This window comes from Heptranchias perlo, chromosome 10 (genome assembly GCF_035084215.1).
Source record: "Heptranchias perlo isolate sHepPer1 chromosome 10, sHepPer1.hap1, whole genome shotgun sequence".
Taxonomy (NCBI): Eukaryota; Metazoa; Chordata; class Chondrichthyes; order Hexanchiformes; family Hexanchidae; genus Heptranchias; species Heptranchias perlo.
This window is the reverse complement of record NC_090334.1, coordinates 52,067,554-52,087,435: the sequence shown is the minus strand read 5'-3', so window position 1 is coordinate 52,087,435 and position 19,882 is coordinate 52,067,554. Positions and strand designations below refer to the sequence as shown.

At 41.9% G+C, this 19,882-nt stretch overlaps 1 protein-coding gene and 1 long non-coding RNA gene across 3 annotated transcripts in view; one reads left to right on the top strand and one right to left on the bottom strand.

Moving 5' to 3' along the window:
• LOC137326552 (uncharacterized) overlaps positions 1-19,882 on the bottom strand; it is a 181,420-nt gene that overhangs the window by 148,518 nt on the left and 13,020 nt on the right. For both annotated transcript variants that reach the window (XR_010964216.1, XR_010964217.1), the window contains exons 3-4: positions 12,525-12,637; positions 10,317-10,383 (exon numbers count right to left, since the gene is read on the bottom strand). This is a non-coding gene — a long non-coding RNA (uncharacterized lncRNA). The remainder of the gene's footprint in view (positions 1-10,316; positions 10,384-12,524; positions 12,638-19,882) is intronic.
• The window catches only part of LOC137326550 (exocyst complex component 3-like), a 64,817-nt gene continuing 61,447 nt past the window's right edge, over positions 16,513-19,882 (top strand). Inside the window, exon 1 of the mRNA XM_067991764.1 lies at positions 16,513-16,801. The gene's annotated coding sequence lies outside the window, so the exon portion shown is untranslated. The remainder of the gene's footprint in view (positions 16,802-19,882) is intronic.

The following is a 19,882-nucleotide window of genomic DNA, read 5'->3' as shown; positions in this document are numbered from 1 at the left end:
AATATTTTATAGACTTCTATAAGATCACCCCTAAACCTCCTACTCTCCAGGGAAAAAAGTCTCAGTCTATCCAACCTCTCCCTATAAGTCAAACCATCAAGTCCCGGTAGCATCCTAGTAAATCTTTTCTGCACTCTTTCTAGTTTAATAATATCCTTTCTATAATAGGGTGACCAGAACTGTACACAGTATTCCAAGTGTGGCCTTACTAATATCTTGTACAACTTCAACAAGACATCCCAACTCCTGTATTCAATGTTCTGACCAATGAAACCAAGCATGCTGAATGCCTTCTTCACCACCCTATCCACCTGTGACTCCACTTTCAAGGAGCTATGAACCTGTACTCCTAGATCTCTTTGTTCTATAACTCTCACCAACGCCCTACCATTAACGGAGTAGGTCCTGGCCCGATTCGATCTACCAAAATGCATCACCTCACATTTATCTAAATTAAACTCCATCTGCCATTCATTGGCCCACTGGCCCAATTTATCAAGATCCCGTTGCAATCCTAGATAACCTTCTTCACTGTCCACAATGCCACCAATCTTGGTGTCATCTGCAAACTTACTAACCATGCCTCCTAAATTCTCATCCAAATCACTAATATAAATAACAAATAACAGCGGACCCAGCACCGATCCCTGAGGCACACCGCTGGTCACAGGCCTCCAGTTTGAAAAACAACCCTCTACAACCACTCTCTGTCTTCTGTCGACAATCCAATTTTGTATCCAATTGGCTACCTCACCTTGGATCCCGTGAGATTTAACCTTATGTAACAACCTACCATGCGGTACCTTGTCAAAGGCTTTGCTAAAGTCCATGTAGACCACGTCTACTGCACAGCCCTCATCTATCTTCTTGGTTACCCCTTCAAAAAACTCAATCAAATTCGTGAGACATGATTTTCCTCTCACAAAACCATGTTGACTGTTCCTAATCAGTCCCTGCCTCTCCAAATGCCCGTAGATCCTGTCTCTCAGAATACCCTCTAACAACTTACCCACTACAAAACAGACATTTTGTACTTCATAGTGTCATAGTATGTTACAGCACAGGAGGAGGCCATTTGGCGCATTGTGCCCGTGCCAGCTCTTTCAAAGTGCTATCCAATTAGTCCCATTCTCCTGCTCTTTCCCCATAGCCCTGTAATTCTTTTTCCCTTGAAGTATTATCCAATTCCATTTTGAAAGTTACTATCGAATCTGCTTCCACCACCCTTTCCAGCAGTGCATTCCAGATCATTACAACTCTCTGCGTAAAAAAATATTTCCTCATGTCACCCCTGGCTCTTTTGCAAATCACCTTAAATCTGTGTCCTCTGGTTACGGGCCCTTCTGCCACTGGAACAGTTTCTCCTTATTCATTCTATTCAAACCATTCATGATTTTGAACACCTCTATCAATCTCCATCTTAAACTTCTCTGTTCTAAGGAGAACAACCCTAGCTTCTCCACATAACTGAAGTCCCTCATCCCTGGTATCATTCTAGTAAATCTCTTCTGCACCCTTTCTAAGGCCTTTAACATCTTTCCTAAAGTGTGGTGCCCGGAATTTAACACAATACTCCAGCTGCGGCCTAACCAGTGTTTTATGAAGGTTTAGCATGACTTCCTTGCTTTTGTACTCCATGCCTCTATTAATAAAGCCCAAGATCCCATGTTTTTTTTTAAAAAAGCCTTCTCAACTTGTCCTGCCACCTTCAAAGATTTGTGTACACGCACCCCCAGGTCTCTCTGCTCCAGTGCTCCCTTTAAAATTGTACCATTTAGTTCATATTGCCTCTCCTCATTCTTCCATCTAAAATGTATCACTTCACACGTTTCTGCGTTAAATTTCATCTGCCATGAGTCTGCTCATTTCACCAGTCTGACTATGTCTGACTACTTATGGTCTATAACCGTATTTGTTCCGTGACTGTTCATGTTATCCTTATTTCTTACCTTGGTCTGACCTTTACTTTCAGCTATTTATTTTATGTTCAGACTTATGTTGTTTTCACTAGATCCCTCCCCCCATCTTACTAGTTTAAAGTCCTAACAACAACCCTATTTGTCCTTTCCGCTAGGACACTGGTCCCACTCCGGTTCAGTTACAGTTCCTTCCTGTCCCAGTAATGGTGTCAGTGTCCCATGAAATGGAACCCCACCTTCCCACACAGTCTTTCAGCCACATACTCACCTTTCTGATCTGTCTATCCCTATGCCAATTAGCACGTGGCTCAGTTGTAATCCCGAGATTACCACCTGTGTGGTCCTGTTTTTTAAAATTTAGTTCCTAACTTCTGGTATTCTCAGCATTTCCTTTTCTTCTCCACGTCATTGGTCCCAACTTGGACCACGGTAACTGGATCATCCCCCTCCCTTTCCAAGTTCCTCTCCAGTTGCTCCGAGATGTCCTTTACCCTTGCACCAAGTATGCGACTGCAGAGGACTCTCGGTCGTGACTTCAGATGACGCTATCTATCCCCCTAATTATTGAAACTCCTATAATTACAACCTTTCAATTCTGTTCCTCCTCATCTTGGACTGCCTCCTGCTCCATGGTGCCATGGTTAGCATACTGGCTGTCCACCCTGCAGCCTATATCCTTATCCTCACAGGTCGGAAGTACATTATATCTATTGGACAGGACCAGTGTCTGGGGATCTCCTTCTCTACCTCCCCTTGGTTCCCCTTACCCTGCTGACCAACATTTACACTCTTCCCTTCCTGTTCTTTCCTCTGAGGTGTGACTGTACTCTGGAGAAAACTATCCAAAAATTCCTCCCCCTCCCTAATGTGTTGGAGTTTCTCTAACTCGCACTCCAGCTCAAGGACTCTGAGTCGGAGTGTCTCAAGGCATTGACATTTCCTGCAGATGTGGCAATCCGGGAAACTCCCACTGTCCACAAACTCCCAAATATCACAGTCCCAACACATAGCCTGCACAGCCATTTCTAGTTTTTATTTATTTATTTGTTAGCAATACTTTAATTCTAGAACTAATAGAAACACTTAGGGTTTAGATTATATTTAGTAGATGGATTTTAACGTGATTTGAAATTAATTAGTAATTAATTATTCTGAATATTTATTTATTTAACTATTTATTTATAGTTAAAAATAGAGTGTGTACAGTAAATTAAACACTTAGCTTAATTTTCTCGGGTTCCGCCGTTCCTCCCTCTGTGCTGACTATGACATTACCTGTTGAGATTTTTCCCTGGGTTTGTTTAACTGCTGGGCTGGGCTCCTTTTAAACTGCTCCAGTTTCCCGCTCTTTTTAACTGCTGGGCTGGGCTGTCACTGAGCTCCTTTTAAACTGCTCCAGTTTTCTAATAATTGGCAATTTCAATCAAGGACAAATGGTGTGGGAGTTGGAAATTTCACACTGGTGCCATTGGGAGTGCTCTCTTCTGAAGTTGGGTCAGAGCAATTCTGCATCTAGTATTTTTTTTAAATTATTAATTCTTGGGACGTGGACATCGCTGGCAATGCCGGCATTCATTGCCCATCCCTAGTCGCCCTTAAGTTTGATATAACTGAATAGCTTGCCAGGCCACTTCAGAGGCAACCGCGTTGGTGTGGGACTGAAGTCACATATAGGCCAGTCTAGGTAAGGATGGCAGGTTTCCTCCCCTAAAGGACGTTAGTAAACCAGTTGGGTTTTTATGACAATCCCACAGCTTCATGGTCACTTTCACTGACGTCAGCTTTTTATTTCCAGATCGGGTTGGCAGCAGTGGGGGGGTGGAGGTGCACATGGCAAACCCGAATTTAAAAAAACTTACCTTTTCCGACGCGATCGTGATGTAATTGATGGTGACTAAAGTTGTTTCTGGGTTTCACGCCCGGTAGCCAGCCTGGTTGACCGAGAGTGGAGGGCGCTGAAGATCGGGGGTGGGGGGAAAGAGATCGGAGAAGGGCATTGGGGTGGGGGGGGGGGGGGGGGGGGAAGAGGGGGAAACATATCGGGGGGGAGAGATCAGACATCGGAGCAGGGTGGAAAGGTAGGTTTATTTTGTTTTTTTAACTTTGCGCAATGGTCTTTTATTTAATTTCACCAGGCGTGAATCAGATGCCATGGGAAAGCCGCCCAGATAAGTTTAAAATCGTTTTAACGATCTACTATGTCAGAAATAAAGTACCTTAAGAACTTCAATGAGGTACATTTGGTTCTTTAACTAACATCCTGCCGGCTTTAATGGCGACGGGACTTCCGCATTCGGGATGCAGACGCACACACAGGTACATTTGTGGCAACCCCGGAAGTCGGCGGGTTGGAGACAGCTTCTGAACCTGCTCAGGACTGCAGCAATTTTCGCACCCCCCACCCCCGCCCCCAACTCATCCTCAATTTGATTTTAAAATCAAGCCCTTGAACTCACGATCTCTGGATTACTAGTCCAGTAACATAACCACTACCCCTTTGAATGTGTTATACCTGACCTAATTTGGGAATTCTACACACCTGCTGCAAAATGTGGGCTAATATTCTCTTCTTCTCACAAAAATAAACCCCAAAACAAAACAAAAAATAATCCCTATATAAGGATTAAATTAATTTATGTGAGTCATGTAATGTTATGACACAGGTTCTGAGTTCATGCTACAATTTCTTGGAAATTAGCTAAATGACGGTTCAATATATAATTTCATTTTAATATGATCAACAATTTCTGAAGACTTTTAGATTTAACAACTAACAGATTCTGAATGCACCTCAATCCCCTCTGAAAGATTCACAGTCACCAATGGGGCTTTTGCCAAATATTACTATCAAATTGGTTATGATTTATGCTTTCAATGTGTTTAAAACTTAGAAATGTAACACTGTCGTATTTATAACCAACATCCCCAGAAATTTGCTGTACGATCTGTATTTTTTGCCTGTTGACCATCACAGAAGCCACTATAATTGGTAGGTAGTCATAACAATAAATGAGAAAATAGACCTGACAAAGATAACAAAGATTGATAGCCCTTTTTGAAAAGTTGAACCCAATAAAGATAGATGCTGTAAAAGATTTTAAAAAGGGTTTAAAAAAAGGAAGCATATAATAGGCACAGAATTAGTAAAGACTGACACTTTTCTGTTAGCAACGAGTGAAATAGCTATAATAAGACCTTGCACATTTTCAAAGTGTCACATCAACCCTTATCGGATAAAGTCAGAAGGAGAAACAACAAAGAAAAGAGAAAAGTGATTTTGATTAATGACTTCTACTGTCTGGATAAGAATGTACAGGTTTTTTTCTGCATGTTTGTAAGATTACATATATATATATATATATACACTCAATCAATTAATGTATTACTTTAAATAGGTCTTAACAATTTTTTTAAATATATATATATTTGTAACACAAACAATATTTGTTAAATATTGTATTAGTCAGCTTTGCATGAGGATTAAACATAGCTACCAGTGACTCATTACATGGAGTTACATAGAATGTACAGCACAGAAACAGGCCATATTGCCCAACAGGTCCACGCCACTGTTTATGCTCCACACGAGCCTCCTCCCTCCCTGCTTCATCTAACCCTATCAGCATATCCATCTATTCCTTTCTCCCTCACATGTTTGTCTAGCTTCCCCTTAAACGCATCTATGCTAGTCGCCTCAACTACTCCTTGTGGTAGCGAGTTCCACATTCTAACCACTCTCTGAATAAAGAAGTTTCTCCTGAATTCCCTATTTATTAGTGACTATCTTATACTTATGACACCTAGTTCTGTTCTCCCCATCAAGTGGAAACATCTTCTCTACGTCTACCCTATCAAACCCTTTCATTACCTTAAAGGCCTCCATCAGGTCACCCATCAGACTTCTCTCTTCTAGAGAAAAGAGCTCCAGCCAGCTAGAGTCAAAATCGTTTTTGTAATGGTGAACAACTGCACTGATCCTTGTGGAACACGACTTCCCACCTGTTGTCAGTCTGAGTAACTACTTTTAACCTCTACTTTCTGTTTTCCGTTTTATAGCCAGCTTGCCATCCAGTCTGCTACTTGTCCTCTGACTCCACATGCTCTGACCTTACTCATGAGTCTACAATGCAGTAACTCATCGAAGGCCTTTTGAAAATCCAAATATATTACATCTACTGCATTATCCATGTCTACTCTTTGTTATTTCTTCATAGAATTCAATAAGGTTGGTCAAGGATGACTTTCCCTTCTGAAATCCATGATGACTGCTTTTTATTATATTTTCATTTTCTAGTTTCTTTTCTATTACATCTTTGACTAAAGATTCCATTATCTTTCCTACCACCGACGTTAAGTTAACTGGTCTATAGTTCCCTGGACTGGTTCTATCTCCCTTTTTAAATATAGGAATCACATTAGCTGTCCGTCAGTCCTCTGGCACTATTCTCTTTTCTAATGAGTTGTTAAATATATGCAATAGTGCCTCTGCTATCTCTTCCCTAACTTCTTTTAATATGCACGGATGCAATCCATCTGGACCAGGGGTTTTATCCTCTCAAACTAATCAAACATAATCAATTATCACCCTCCTTTCTATCTTAAATGTCTTTACATCTTTTTTGATCTCTTCTTCTAACGTCATGCCCACCATATTAGTCTCCCTGGTAAATACTGAGGCAAAATAATTATTTCGCCGTCATTACCTGTGAGTTTATCATGTCTATCCCTATCCTGATTTTTCTTTTGTTATTTATGTATCTGTAGAATACTTTACTATTTCTTTTTATATTCCTTGATAATTGAGTTTCGTAGTTTGTGATTTCATACTTTGCCTTCCTAATTGTTTTTTTAACTTCTTTCCCAACAGTTTCGTACTCCCTTTTGTCATCCTATCCTTTGTTGTCTATGTAATTAGTGCATGCTTTTTTCTTTAGTTTCAATTTCACCCTTATTTCTTTATTCATCCATGGTGTATCATTACTGGCTAGTTTGTTCTTGTTTTTTAGTGAGATATATTTCTCCTGGACTTATCATTAAACCTCTATGGTGTTACCATGGAATCATACACTTGGAAAGCAATACAACTCAGAACTGCCCATTTTGTTCCTGAAAATCAGGTGGCCGGTAGTTGAAAATTCAGGTACAAATGGGTGGAACATGCACTGTGCACACTTTAAGATGGAGCGTTCAGTCTTACCACTCCATCCTTAATGGAATTCCGCTGGCCACCAGTTTAACTGCTCACTGCAATTCAGTGGCTGAGGCACCAGCTGGAAGCAGGAGGGAGCCTTGTAAAATTATGCAAATCAGAGTCCAATTACGTCAATGGATTTTAACTCAGGTATAAGCAAGGAAGTTGCTCCACCTTTCTCGCCAAGTGAAGTCAGGTCAGAAAATGTCGGGAAGACGAAGAGGCCATACAAGGTAAGTTGAAATCTTTCCTCTGTGCGTGCTCCTCCAGACTTCACAAGGAAAGTTGTGGTCTCCCGTGCCCCAGATTCCCCCTTCCATCCCACAAGAACCTCCAGCTCACGACTTAACCTTACTGCTGGCGAGAAGCCTGTGGCCACCCAAATTTCCATTTCTGCCCAAAAGCCAGCTGCAGCTTAGGCAGTTGAACAGTGGCATGCAGATGAAACACCGGAGTAAAAATACCGGGGTCTGGACTCTGGGCCTGCAAGTGCGTACTTCACTAATCCTGCCCCCCACGTTTCCCGAAGCTTACTAGGAGTTAAAATTGACCTTCCCACTCTGTTTCCTCCCTTCTGATCCTTTTTAAAAATTCAATTTGTTACTCTTTCCCTAATTCCGTACCCCTTACTCTTCTCCAGTATTGTCCTGTGTGGTGCCTTGTCAAAGGCTCTCTAAAAATCCATGTATTGTACATCCACTGCATTTTCCCTATCCACCATATCTGTCACTTTCTCAAAGAACTCTCAGGTTTGTCAAGCACTGTCTTCCTTTATGAAATTCATGTTGGCTGTTTCAAATTATTTTCTCTTCATCTATATGCCTGGGAGTTTGCATTCATTTGAATGCATGCAAATCTAATGAGCCAGTCAGAGCACATCTGCAATAATGCTGCTGAGCCAGTTCTTAACATGCTAACCCAGCTCTTGAATGTACCCAGAAGGGCCAGCACTTGCTCAGTTCTGTAATGGCAACCCTTCTGTTGTTTGGAAATAAAAAGTTGCAACTGGTGTAAAATTATTAATTTGCATATAAATTGTAAAATGTTCATCATTTCCTCACATTATTTTGAATCATACATGTATTCCTTTATTCCAGTAGTATGGAACAGCATAATAAAATATAACAATAATTCTTCGTATATTATAGTTGCACGTATCGTGTCATTATTCTGCATGGCCTTTCACTGATTTGTGCTGTAGTATCATTGCATAGCTAGCGTATAAGGAATAGCTGAAAGTCAAGAATATTTTTATTCAAGATATAAAACTTAAGGAGTTTCATATAACACTGCTATGTAAATCAATATAGGATTGTAGGTCACCTAAAGAAGTTGTCACTGTAACAGAACATTGGTAGTACATGATTTTGACAGCAGTACTGAACAGCTCTTTACTGTTACAGAAGCAGGTTCAAATCTAATTACAGTCTTTTTGACACATCACAACGGGTAAATATATCTGATGCTCATCAATTATTTTAGGGTCTTGAATTTGAATTCTGTGGAAGGGTAAATACAATCATATCATGATAACTGCAGGTTAAATGTCAGCTAGTTTAATTAATTGTGGTTGATCTATTAGTAACAAGGTGATCCTGTGTATATAAGGAACTACAATGCACTGTTAACATGTTTCTGCAATTGCTAGATACACCTTCTCATGTGAAAATATATATCACAGAAACATAACTTATGAGCTTTACATTAATGGTAACACATGCTCAAGACACAAGATCACAAGACAGGTTCAGGCTCAAATGAAACAGGCTATTCAGTCCATTTTATTTCATCCTTCCATAATACCAATGTCTTCCCATTATAGCATCTAACTGTTTCTTAATAGAATCTAGTGTACTGGCCTCTGCTCCTTTTCTTATAAACCAGTTCTAAATATTGATCACCCTCTGTGAAAAGAAATACATCCTGATATCTATACTAAATTTACCTTTGCAAAACCTAAAGTTGTACCTTCTTTTTCTGTTGCCCAGCGATTCTGAAAGTATGAAGTATATGTGCCTCCTAGTTTACTTCCAATGTACAGTATCTTGCATTTAAATATATTGAACTTCATTTGCCACTGATTAGCACAGGTGCAAACGCTGTTCAGCTTTCTTTGCAAGGTCTTTGTTGCTTACATGGCATTTGCGGTACATAAAACAATTTCCCATCAAGACAACCTCTAGTTTTCTATTCTTTCCATTTGACTCTATGCATTGGTCTCTGCTTTCCACTGTCCTACATGCTCTTGTGTGTTTCAGTTCACCTTCCAAACCCTCCCATTTCTTCTGCTCCAACACCAGCTTCAAATAGGTGAGATACAGACCTTTGCCATGGGAAGTCCAAAACTGTGGAATGTTGCGTGAAGTCCCCCAATTCATCTTTAACAAGGCCATTATAGCAATGGGCTTTTAAAAAAAACACTGTTCATAAAGGCTGTTTCCATTAACAAGAAACTTGTGAGAAACTCTGAACATAGGTGAATTGTTAGCATTTTCTTCATACATTGCTCCATTTTTTAAATGAACGTTTATTGTATTGATAAATGTAAAACCATTTTAACTCCACCGACCCCTGTCATTGAAACAGATTGGAAATCACTCCATCATTACCTTTATCCCTCAAAAATCAACTCAATAAAATGAGCTCTCCAGCTTACCAACAATATAAGACCATGTAAACACATTCTTAAAAACTGATAACTAAAATCCAAATAAAGCAGCCTCTGACATGTCTTCGCATAATACAGTGAACTATCTACTATAATAGAGAGGAGCCCCTTACTGGATAATGGAATCTGGCTGATAATAGAGAATCACTTAAGTACATCAGAATTGAAAAAAAAGTTTACTGAAATAACGAATTGAATTTATCTTTCCTAGGCTGTGGTGTTGATTTATTTCAGACAGAAGGAGATTAGTGTTCACATACTTTGCAGAGGTAATACTTCATGCAAGGTTTTGCCCAGTGCAAATTCTGATGGATAATTGAGATGCTAGATAACTAAAGTATGGCTTATGAAGGCTCCAGTGTTGTCACCCACACAGCAAAATAAACAAACTGACAGCACATATTTTGCCACACAGATGTGAAAGCCTATAAATTTGTAGGAAAATGATGGTAGCCTGCAAAAAAATTGAAAATTATTCCCCATTGATCAGAACATTTAAAATTGCACATTGTTATTCTGTTGAGTTTAATTACTTTACCTCTCAAGTGGTTTTCAGTCTGAAATAACAAGCGATTTACTGGGTGAATACTGCCAGTCACAGAACCCTGTGAACATAATCAGTGAACTTTAGATAACAAAGTCTCACCTTGGATGTATTTTGGATATGTTTCACTTATTTTCTTTTAAGATGTTTATGTAGCGTACAACACTGGTGTACTGTGGAGTGCCGTGATACAAATTTGGATATTTAAGGATAAATTTTATGAATTTGCACTCCCGGTGTGGGGCTTTGCATACTAGGAACTCATATCAAGGAATCAGTTACAGAGGTCAGCTGGCTCTGCAGGATTTTGTGTCCATTTTGGTTGGAAAATCCTCCAAGGCCTGTTGACCTCTATACCTGAATTTGCCATATATGCTCCCAGTGTGTAAAGCTCTGCGCCAGGAATGCAATTTCGTAAACTCTGGGCTATAATTTATGTTGTACTGAGGACCGTATTGTACAAAGTTGTTGGAAAAGGCAGCAATCAAACAGAGGCAATACATTTCTTCACAGGGAAACACACACACACACACACACACACAGCTGTCATGCTTCCCTTAGCAGCCATTGTAACAGCAGCAATGACAGAGACCTGCAGCAAATTTCCTGTGTCCCCCTCAATCAGGTATAGTGCACAGGGGTCTAACGGCAGGCCTTTTAAAAAATAAGTTATCTCAAGGATTTAATTGACAGAGCATTAACTGCTTTAGATGGAAGCCCATTTTACAAATCCACTACTTTATGGGAAAAGGATTCTTCTAATCTCATGTCTTGCTTGAGGCTTCTTTTTATTTTCATTTGCCTCACTGATTCTACTGGAAACCAGAGAGAGTCAAATATCAAAAAATTGCTAGTTTGATGGAGTAGCTGGTACTGATTTTTGAAATGAAACACCATAGTGTTCTGATTTTCACTAGTGAGTCATTGTGGGCATTAGTTTTGTTAAATTATTTGGAGGTGTGAAAAGTTCTTTGGGCACAAAAGTTCACCAGCTTTCATGGTTAATTTTTCCCCAGAGTCAAACTGGAAACTGAGGATCACCTCAATGACTTTAAGGAAACCTTGTACAGTATTGAGGTGCTGTGGCAAATGGAGAGGGGAGCAGAATAAAGAAAATGACTGCATTACCATTTTGCACCCAGCATCTTTTAGCCGAGGAGGAACCTCTTAGCAGGAGCACCATTCAAAGTTCGTTTTTACACTATTCCTGCTTCCATTCTAATTTTTATTTGCGTAAAAACAAGTTTCAAACATTTTTAAGGATTCGTTATCATTTATTTTAGACTATTTGATGACTGCTTATTTGTCAACCTGTATTTTAGTAGGATTATGTGTTGAAATTGGCCTCCCCTGATGCCTTGGCTGAGATCAGTAACACCAGAGACCCTTACTCTCAACATAATTTTTCTTTTAAGAACGGAATTCAATCTTGGTATGGGTGTTTTGCATATTGGCAATTCTTCAGAGCTAATGGTAGGCTTATACAATGTGCTAAGGCCCATAATTCTCCACATGGTGAGTTCCTGATTTATGCTGGGACTGCCGGATAGGCATAGGTTTCTCTCAAGGAAAATTAGAGAATGGGTCAGCACTGATTAGGGATTGAACCTTTTTGGCGCAGTATCATAAAGTGCATGGATAATTTTTCCCCCAACATACCTTGGAACTGTCATGTCTAATAAACTTTCTAATAATCACAAATATAGTACTGTAGTTGCCCGATATATATTTGGTCATTATTAAGTACAGTATCAGATCATACTTTGCCATTTCATTTTGCTTTTTCTGCAATAAAACCATGATATCAAGACATCACATAGAATAGAATCATAGAATCTTACACCACAGAAGGAGGCCATTTGGCCCATCATGTCTGTGCCAGTTCTTTGAAAGTGCTGTCCAATTTAGTCCCACACCCCAGCTTTTTCCCCATAACCCTGCAAATTAGTCCTCTTCAAGTACATGTCCAATTGTCTTTTGAAAGTTCCTATGGAATCTGTTTCCAATACCCTTTCAGGTTGTGTGTTCCAGATCTTAACAGCCCTCTGTGTGAAAAAAATTCTCATTTCCCCTCTAGTTCTTTTGCCAATTATTTTAAATCTATGACCTCTGGTTACCGACCCTCTTGCCAGAGGAAACAGTTTCTCCCTACTTGTTCTAGCAAAACCCCTCATTATTTAGAATACAACTATTGGGTCTCACCTTAACTCACCATAAAAGGAGGGGGAGTTGCGTTCTTGATTAGGGAGAACATCACGGCAGTAGTGAGAGGGGATATATCCGAGGGTTCGCCCACTGAGTCTATATGGGTAGAACTGAAAAATAAGAAGGGAGAGATCACTTTGATAGGATTGTACGACAGACCCCCAAATAGTCAACGGGAAATTAAGGAGCAAATATGTAAGGAGATTACAGACAGCTGCAAGAAAAATAGGGTGGTAATAGTAGGGGACTTTAACTTTCCCAACATTGACTGGGACAGCCATAGCATTAGGGGCTTGGATGGAGAGAAATTTGTTGAGTGTATTCAGGAGGAATTTCTCATTCAGTATGTGGATGGCCTGACTAGGGAGGGGGCAAAACTTGACCTCCTCTTGGGAAATAAGGAAGGGCAGGTGACAGAAGTGTTAGTGAGGGATCACTTTGGGACCAGTGATCATAATTCCATTAGTTTTAAGATAGCTATGGAGAATGATAGGTCTGGCCCAAAAGTTAAAATTCTAAATTGGGGAAAGGCCAATTTTGATGGTATTAGACAGGAACTTTCAGAAGTTGATTGGGAGAGTCTGTTGGCAGGCAAAGGGACGTCTGGTAAGTGGGAGGCTTTCAAAAGTGTGTTAACCAGGGTTCAGGGTAAGCACATTCCTTATAAAGTGAAGGGCAAGGCTGGTAGAAGTAGGGAACCTTGGATGACTCGGGAGATTGTGGCCCTAGTCAAAAAGAAGAAGGAGGCATATGACATGCATAGACAGCTGGGATCAAGTGGATCCCTTGAAGAGTATAGAGATTGCCGGAGTAGAGTTAAGAGAGAAATCAGGAGGGCAAAAAGGGGACATGAGATTGCTTTGGCAGATAAGGCAAAGGAGAATCCAAAGAGCTTCTACAAATACATAAAGGGCAAAAGAGTAACTAGGGAGAGAGTAGGGCCTCTTAAGGATCAACAAGGTCATCTATGTGCGGAACCACAAGAGATGGGTGAGATCCTAAATGAATATTTCACATCGGTATTTACGGTTGAGAAAGGCATGGATGTTAGGGAACGTGGGGAAATAAATAGTGATGTCTTGAGGAGTGTACATATTACAGAGAGGGAGGTGCTGGAAGTCTTAACGCGCATCAAGGTAGATAAATCTCCGGGACCTGATGAAATGTATCCCAGAACGTTATGGGAGGTTAGGGAGGAAATTGCGGGTCCCCTACCAGAGATATTTGAATCACCGACAGCTACAGGTGAGGTGCCTGAAGATTGGAGGGTAGCAAATGTTGTGCCTTTGTTTAAGAAGGGCGGCAGGGAAAAGCCTGGGAACTACAGACCGGTGAGCCTGACATCTGTAGTGGGTAAGTTGTTAGAGGGTATTCTGAGAGACAGGACCTACGGGCATTTGGAGAGGCAGGGACTGATTAGGAACAGTCAACATGGTTTTGTGAGAAGAAAATCATGTCTCACGAATTTGATTGAGTTTTTTGAAGGGGTAACCAAGAAGATAGATGAGGGCTGTGCAGTAGACGTGGTCTACATGGACTTTAGCAAAGCCTTTGACAAGGTACCGCATGGTAGGTTGTTACATAAGGTTAAATCTCACGGGATCCAAGATGAGATAGCCAATTGGATACAAAATTGGATTGACGACAGAAGACAGAGGGTGGTTGTAGAGGGTTGTTTTTCAAACTGGAGGCCTGTGACCAGCGGTGTGCCTCAGGGATCGGTGCTGGGTCCGCTGTTATTTGTTATTTATATTAATGATTTGGATGAGAATTTAGGAGGCATGGTTAGTAAGTTTGCAGATGACACCAAGATTGGTGGCATTGTGGACAGTGAAGAAGGTTATCTAGGATTGCAACGGGATCTTGATAATTTGGGCCAGTGGGCCAATGAATGGCAGATGGAGTTCAATTTAGATAAATGTGAGGTGATGCATTTTGGTAGATTGAATCGGGCCAGGACCTACTCCGTTAATGGTAGGGCGTTGGTGAGAGTTATAGAACAAAGAGATCTAGGAGTACAGGTTCATAGCTCCTTGAAAGTGGAGTCACAGGTGGATAGGGTGGTGAAGAAGGCATTCAGCATGCTTGGTTTCATTGGTCAGAACATTGAATACAGGAGTTGGGATGTCTTGTTGAAGTTGTACAAGACATTAGTTAGGCCACACTTAGAATACTGTGTACAGTTCTGGTCACCCTATTATAGAAAGGATATTATTAAACTAGAAAGAGTGCAGAAAAGATTTACTAGGATGCTACCGGGACTTGATGGTTTGACTTATAGGGAGAGGTTGGATAGACTGAGACTTTTTTCCCTGGAGAGTAGGAGGTTTAGGGGTGATCTTATAGAAGTCTATAAAATAATGAGGGGCATAGATAAGGTAGATAGTCAAAATCTTTTCCCAAAGGTAGGGGAGTCTATAACGAGGGGGCATAGATTTAAGGTGAGAGGGGAGAGATACAAAAGGGTCCAGAGGGGAAATTTTTTCACTCAAAGGGTGGTGAGTGTCTGGAATGAGCTGCCAGAGGCAGTAGTAGAGGCGGGTACAATTTTGTCTTTTAAAAAGCATTTGGACAGTTACATGGGTAAGATGGGTATAGAGGGGTATGGGCCAAGTGCAGGCAATTGGGACTAGCTTAGTGGTATAAACTGGGCGACATGGACATGTTGGGCCGAAGGGCCTGATTCCATGTTGTAAACTTCTATCATTCTATGATTCTATAACCGTCACTGTTCTAAGGAGAACAATCCCAGCTTCTCTAATCACTTCACATAACTGAAGTCCCTCATCCCTGGTATCATCCTGGTTAGCCTCCTCTGTACCCTCTCTAAGGCCTTGACATCCTTCCTAAAGTGTGAAGATGTAAACAACTATTCACTCCTGAGACCACTTCCATTGTAATGTTCTGAATCTTGGGACATGGTAGCCTCAGTTACATCTTAAGCTTCATGGTTGAAATGAAGTGAGTTTTTACTGTGCATAGAATAATGTGCTTGATTCTATAGACTTCATTCTAAAACAACAGGGATGTATAAATGAATGGATAACAGAGCATGATTATGGGTCACCAGTATATGTATAATGAGTACAAACCTTCACTGTAGCACAAAATGTCACTAAAAATAACAATCAAATTGCATGTTTAGTGGGTGTGTTGAGAACATCATGGACTGGATTTTATTGTTAGGAACAAACAATACTGAAAGCAGTACCTCAATTTATGACTTGGCCACAGCATTAAATAGAGCTGTGATTTTGGGCATAATTGGGCATGATTTTAGCCTGGTAAAACGAGTGGGTTGGGGGCAGTAACAATTGCAAGAATCTAAAACCCGCCTCCAACCCGTCCATTTCCGGTTTTCACGAGGGGGCGGGACGAGGGACAGGCATTAAAAGGTTTCAAGGAGGCTGCAGGTCTCCATTTTCAAAGCTTTTTCGATTTTAGCCCCTGGGAGCCAGGATTATCCGGCCTTCTACTTCACACCATGTGAGAGGAGGCGAGAAGGCCCGAAACTGCAGGTAAGTGCCTTCATAGCACAGCTTGTGGGCCCAGAGGAGCAGGAGTGCTTCCCCCAGGCCCAATAAGCCTATCTGTAGTCAACCCCCACTGACCCCGACCACCCCCCCCATGTTCTCTGATCCCCCCCCCACGATGACTGACAGCACCCACCTCCCCCGCCCCCAATCCTGTTGACTGACACCCCCCTCCCCCCCCCCCAAATCCTGGCTCTTCTCCCATCTGACTGAGAGCTAGCCTGTCAATCAGGCAGGCCTGTTGGCCGGAAATCGGTTAAAAAAAACGAAGTTCTTACGTCAAAGTCGTAAGGACGTCCAGGAAACTCGTACTTCCAGGTTTCCTGTCAGGAATTCCACCCCACCCCCACCCCCTTCCCGACTCCAGGCTAAAATCATGCCCTTTGTTTCCAATGTTCCTTTATGTGACCGTATTGTCTCTACTAAAGCATTCCTATTTATGCTTTCTGAGCCCTCTCACAATTCAGAGTAATGTTCTTTGTGAATAGGACTCCCATCACATGCTAACCATAACCTTCTGCAACTTTCTGTTATACTTTTGATTCTGCTTTTCCTTTTTTTGAGGATAAGAGCCTACAAGATACAGAAGCTTCACTCCACCCCTGGAAGTGCAATAGGGCAGGACTTCTGCCGACCTGTTTGTTCTTGTCTCGACCCTACTGCAATAAGGTGACACTCCCAAAATTCTGCTGGGTTCACATGGCAAGCGCCTGCCACTGGAGCATCAACCTTGCAGATCCGGTGAGTTCAGAACGACACCGTACCGCTTTGTCGGGGTGTGGGGGGGGGCGGTGTGGTGGGGGGTGGAATTGACACAGACCCCTCTGGCTGAAGATTTAAATGGATTACAAATTTGAATCCCTGCTGCTCCCTCACTGGGGGGTGGCCAATTGATCTTTCTTGGATTGACTGTCAGCTGAATATGGCATTGCGGCGCCCACATATGACTCTTTATGTTAAGTGTGCCTGATTCATGCAAACGGAATTACTGCGGGCCATATAGAAGGTATAACTACCGTCCCACAAGTCCTGCCCCTATAAGTGATATTAGGACAGAAAGGACAGAAGAGGGTGAGCAGAAAAAACACCCCAATTTCCTGCCGCCCCTCCTCCCTCCCCCAAAAAGCACCATTTTTAGTCAAGGATTCTTAGTGCAATACTGAAAACATCTATGTTATCTGGACTAGTCACTAAATTGTTAATTAAACAGAACATTGATCAATTGGAAGGTGACGTAACAGCTACCAGCCCTACACTGAAGAAACCAGCTTGCACAATGAAGGCAATTGTCTGCAATTGCATTTACAAATAAGGCGGCTAAATTAAAGTAACAAGTCTTTGTCAATGTTTCAAATGAATCTAAAGCTACTGAGTTCAAGTCAAATGTCACATAATCGTACCCATGATCTTTTCAGATTACCATAGTAACATCTTCTGTACCTTGTCAGTGCATCACTATGTAAATCATCTTTCTTACATTTTCCTCACAGTTGGCATTTTGCTCACAAAATTGAAACAGTGATGTGCACCGATCACTTGATTTTTATTTCAGATCAACACAAGCCCTATTCCTACTACTAAAGGTAGCCACTGATGTTCATAAAAATCTGGCAGACAGAGTCAAATGTACAAAGCACTTATACCTTCTTCCTTGACAGTAGCATTAATCTTGGTGCAAACCCAATGAATTTTTTTTAATATAAATTAGTAAAACAAAATCTGTAAAAGAAATTAAAGTGAAAAAGCAAATTGTACTAATAATGTTGTGAAAATGAATAAGAAAGAAACCAACGTAGATTGTACTTAGAAAACTAACAGAATTATTTAGATTGTGCAAAAAGTGTTTTAAGGATCATGGAGGTGCACCTTCTAGCTGAAAAAAAATCAAGAAAAAAATAATAATTTGTAAGCTAACATCAAGCTCTTAATCCTGTGGCAAGAAAGATGAGACATTGAATTATAGTAACCAAATTAAACTATATCTCTGAGGTTGAAGGGTAGTGTAGACTGCCCGAGGCATTTTAATGACATCCATAGATTGATCATGGAGAAATTAACTGCCAAATACAACAATAACTTGCATTTCCATAGCACTCCTCACATAAAGAATGTCTCAGCATGCTTTACAATATGGAAGGAAGAAAAAGGCAGACAAAATGTTGGAAAGATGAAGTACAAAAGAAGTAGAAACAGAAATAAATATATGTGGGTGTGGGGAGAAGAGTGAAAGTGCAGACAAAGGGAGCGGCTTTAAAGAGGCTTTTGAAAGCAAAGGGATTTAGAGAGGGAGTTCCAGAGAATAGTGGTATACTGCTGCTCTTGGTTCCACATCAATTAAAAAAATAATTTAAAAAAAAAACTTACCTTAGCTGCTGACTAGGCCGCACCCATATCTAGAAAATCTGAGCAGAGCTCAAGGCAGCCCAATTTCCCAGAGGGATCCTAAAACAGGTCCCTCAATAGCATATGGAAGGGGCTTAACACTTGCTTTAGGCAGCTGCCCTGGAAGGCCAGAAAAGTGGCTCGACCCAAATTCAGGTTGGACATTTTTCAGACATCCTTGGGGCAAAGGGCGTTTGTGCCCAAAATTGGCCCTCATTTTGTCCTTTTTACACCTGTAATGGGCGCTATGAGGTCATAATTTCTACCACCACATATCAGAGGGTGGGGTGAGCCCATGGAGGGATTTGAAAACGAGGACAAAAAGGAGAATCTTAGGGAGTTCCACAGGGCAGAAGCATAGTAACAATAGTGGAGTAAAGGGAGTGGGGAACAATGAAAAACCAGATGTAAGAGGAAATTAGGTAGGAGAGGGGGTGGGAGAAAGGGAGGCCATGGATAGATGTGAAAGTGAGGATTTGAAAGTGAAACTGACTCCATGGGCTCGATTTTTGCACCCCCGAGCGGGTGCGTTCGTGGCGGGGGGACTGCGAAAATCGGGGATTCCCGTGGCGGGTCCGGAGACTGGGGCGGGACACCTGTCACACTGTTACGCAGGTGTCCTAAGGCGATCTCAGGGAGGACAGAAACCTCCCGTGGAGCAGAAGGGCCACTTCCGGGTTCCTGAGTGACGCGCTGACATGCGCGCGCAGCCCCCGCATGTAGGACTCCCGCCGATGCCACTTAAGATAATTATTTAGGTACTTCAGGTCATTTACAGACCTGATTAACATGATATTTTAGGAGGGGTGGGATTTTCCAAACAACTGAGACTGTTTCCCGTACTGGGGGAAAGACTCCCAGTTGAAATGGGCGTGTTGCAGCCATCAGCCTGTGCAGCTGCAAAGGTCCACTTGACAGGTGGGTGGGGGGGGGGGGGGGGGGGGAGACCCTCACTCATTGCAGGAGGCCACTCTGTCACTTGGGACAAAGTTTGGCCTCCACCACCCTCCTCCTAACAATAAAATTCACCAACTTGCACACTTACCCCGGTGTCCAGACACATTTACCTACCTTGCGGACCCCCTCAAACGTACATCTTCCGGATGGGGGCCGCTGTAGCTGCAGTCATGACCTCCTCGGAGGACGAAAAGTATCACCAGCCTCGCCGTCCACCTCTGACTCGTGGAACTCCACAACACAGTGCTGTGACACATCCACCTGCACAGCAGGAGGGAGGGCAACGGCAGAGAGAGATGCGTCGCAGAAGGCACTACCCTCGCCACAGGCTCTACAGACCGAGGCTCAGCTTCCTGGATCTCTCTGAGCAGCAGTGCACATGGTGGCTCAAAGTCACTCGACATGTAGTCGTGGACATCTGCAGCCTCCTTCATGCCGAGTTGCTTCCGGTTGGCCCGAGCACCATCTTCTTACCTGTCACTG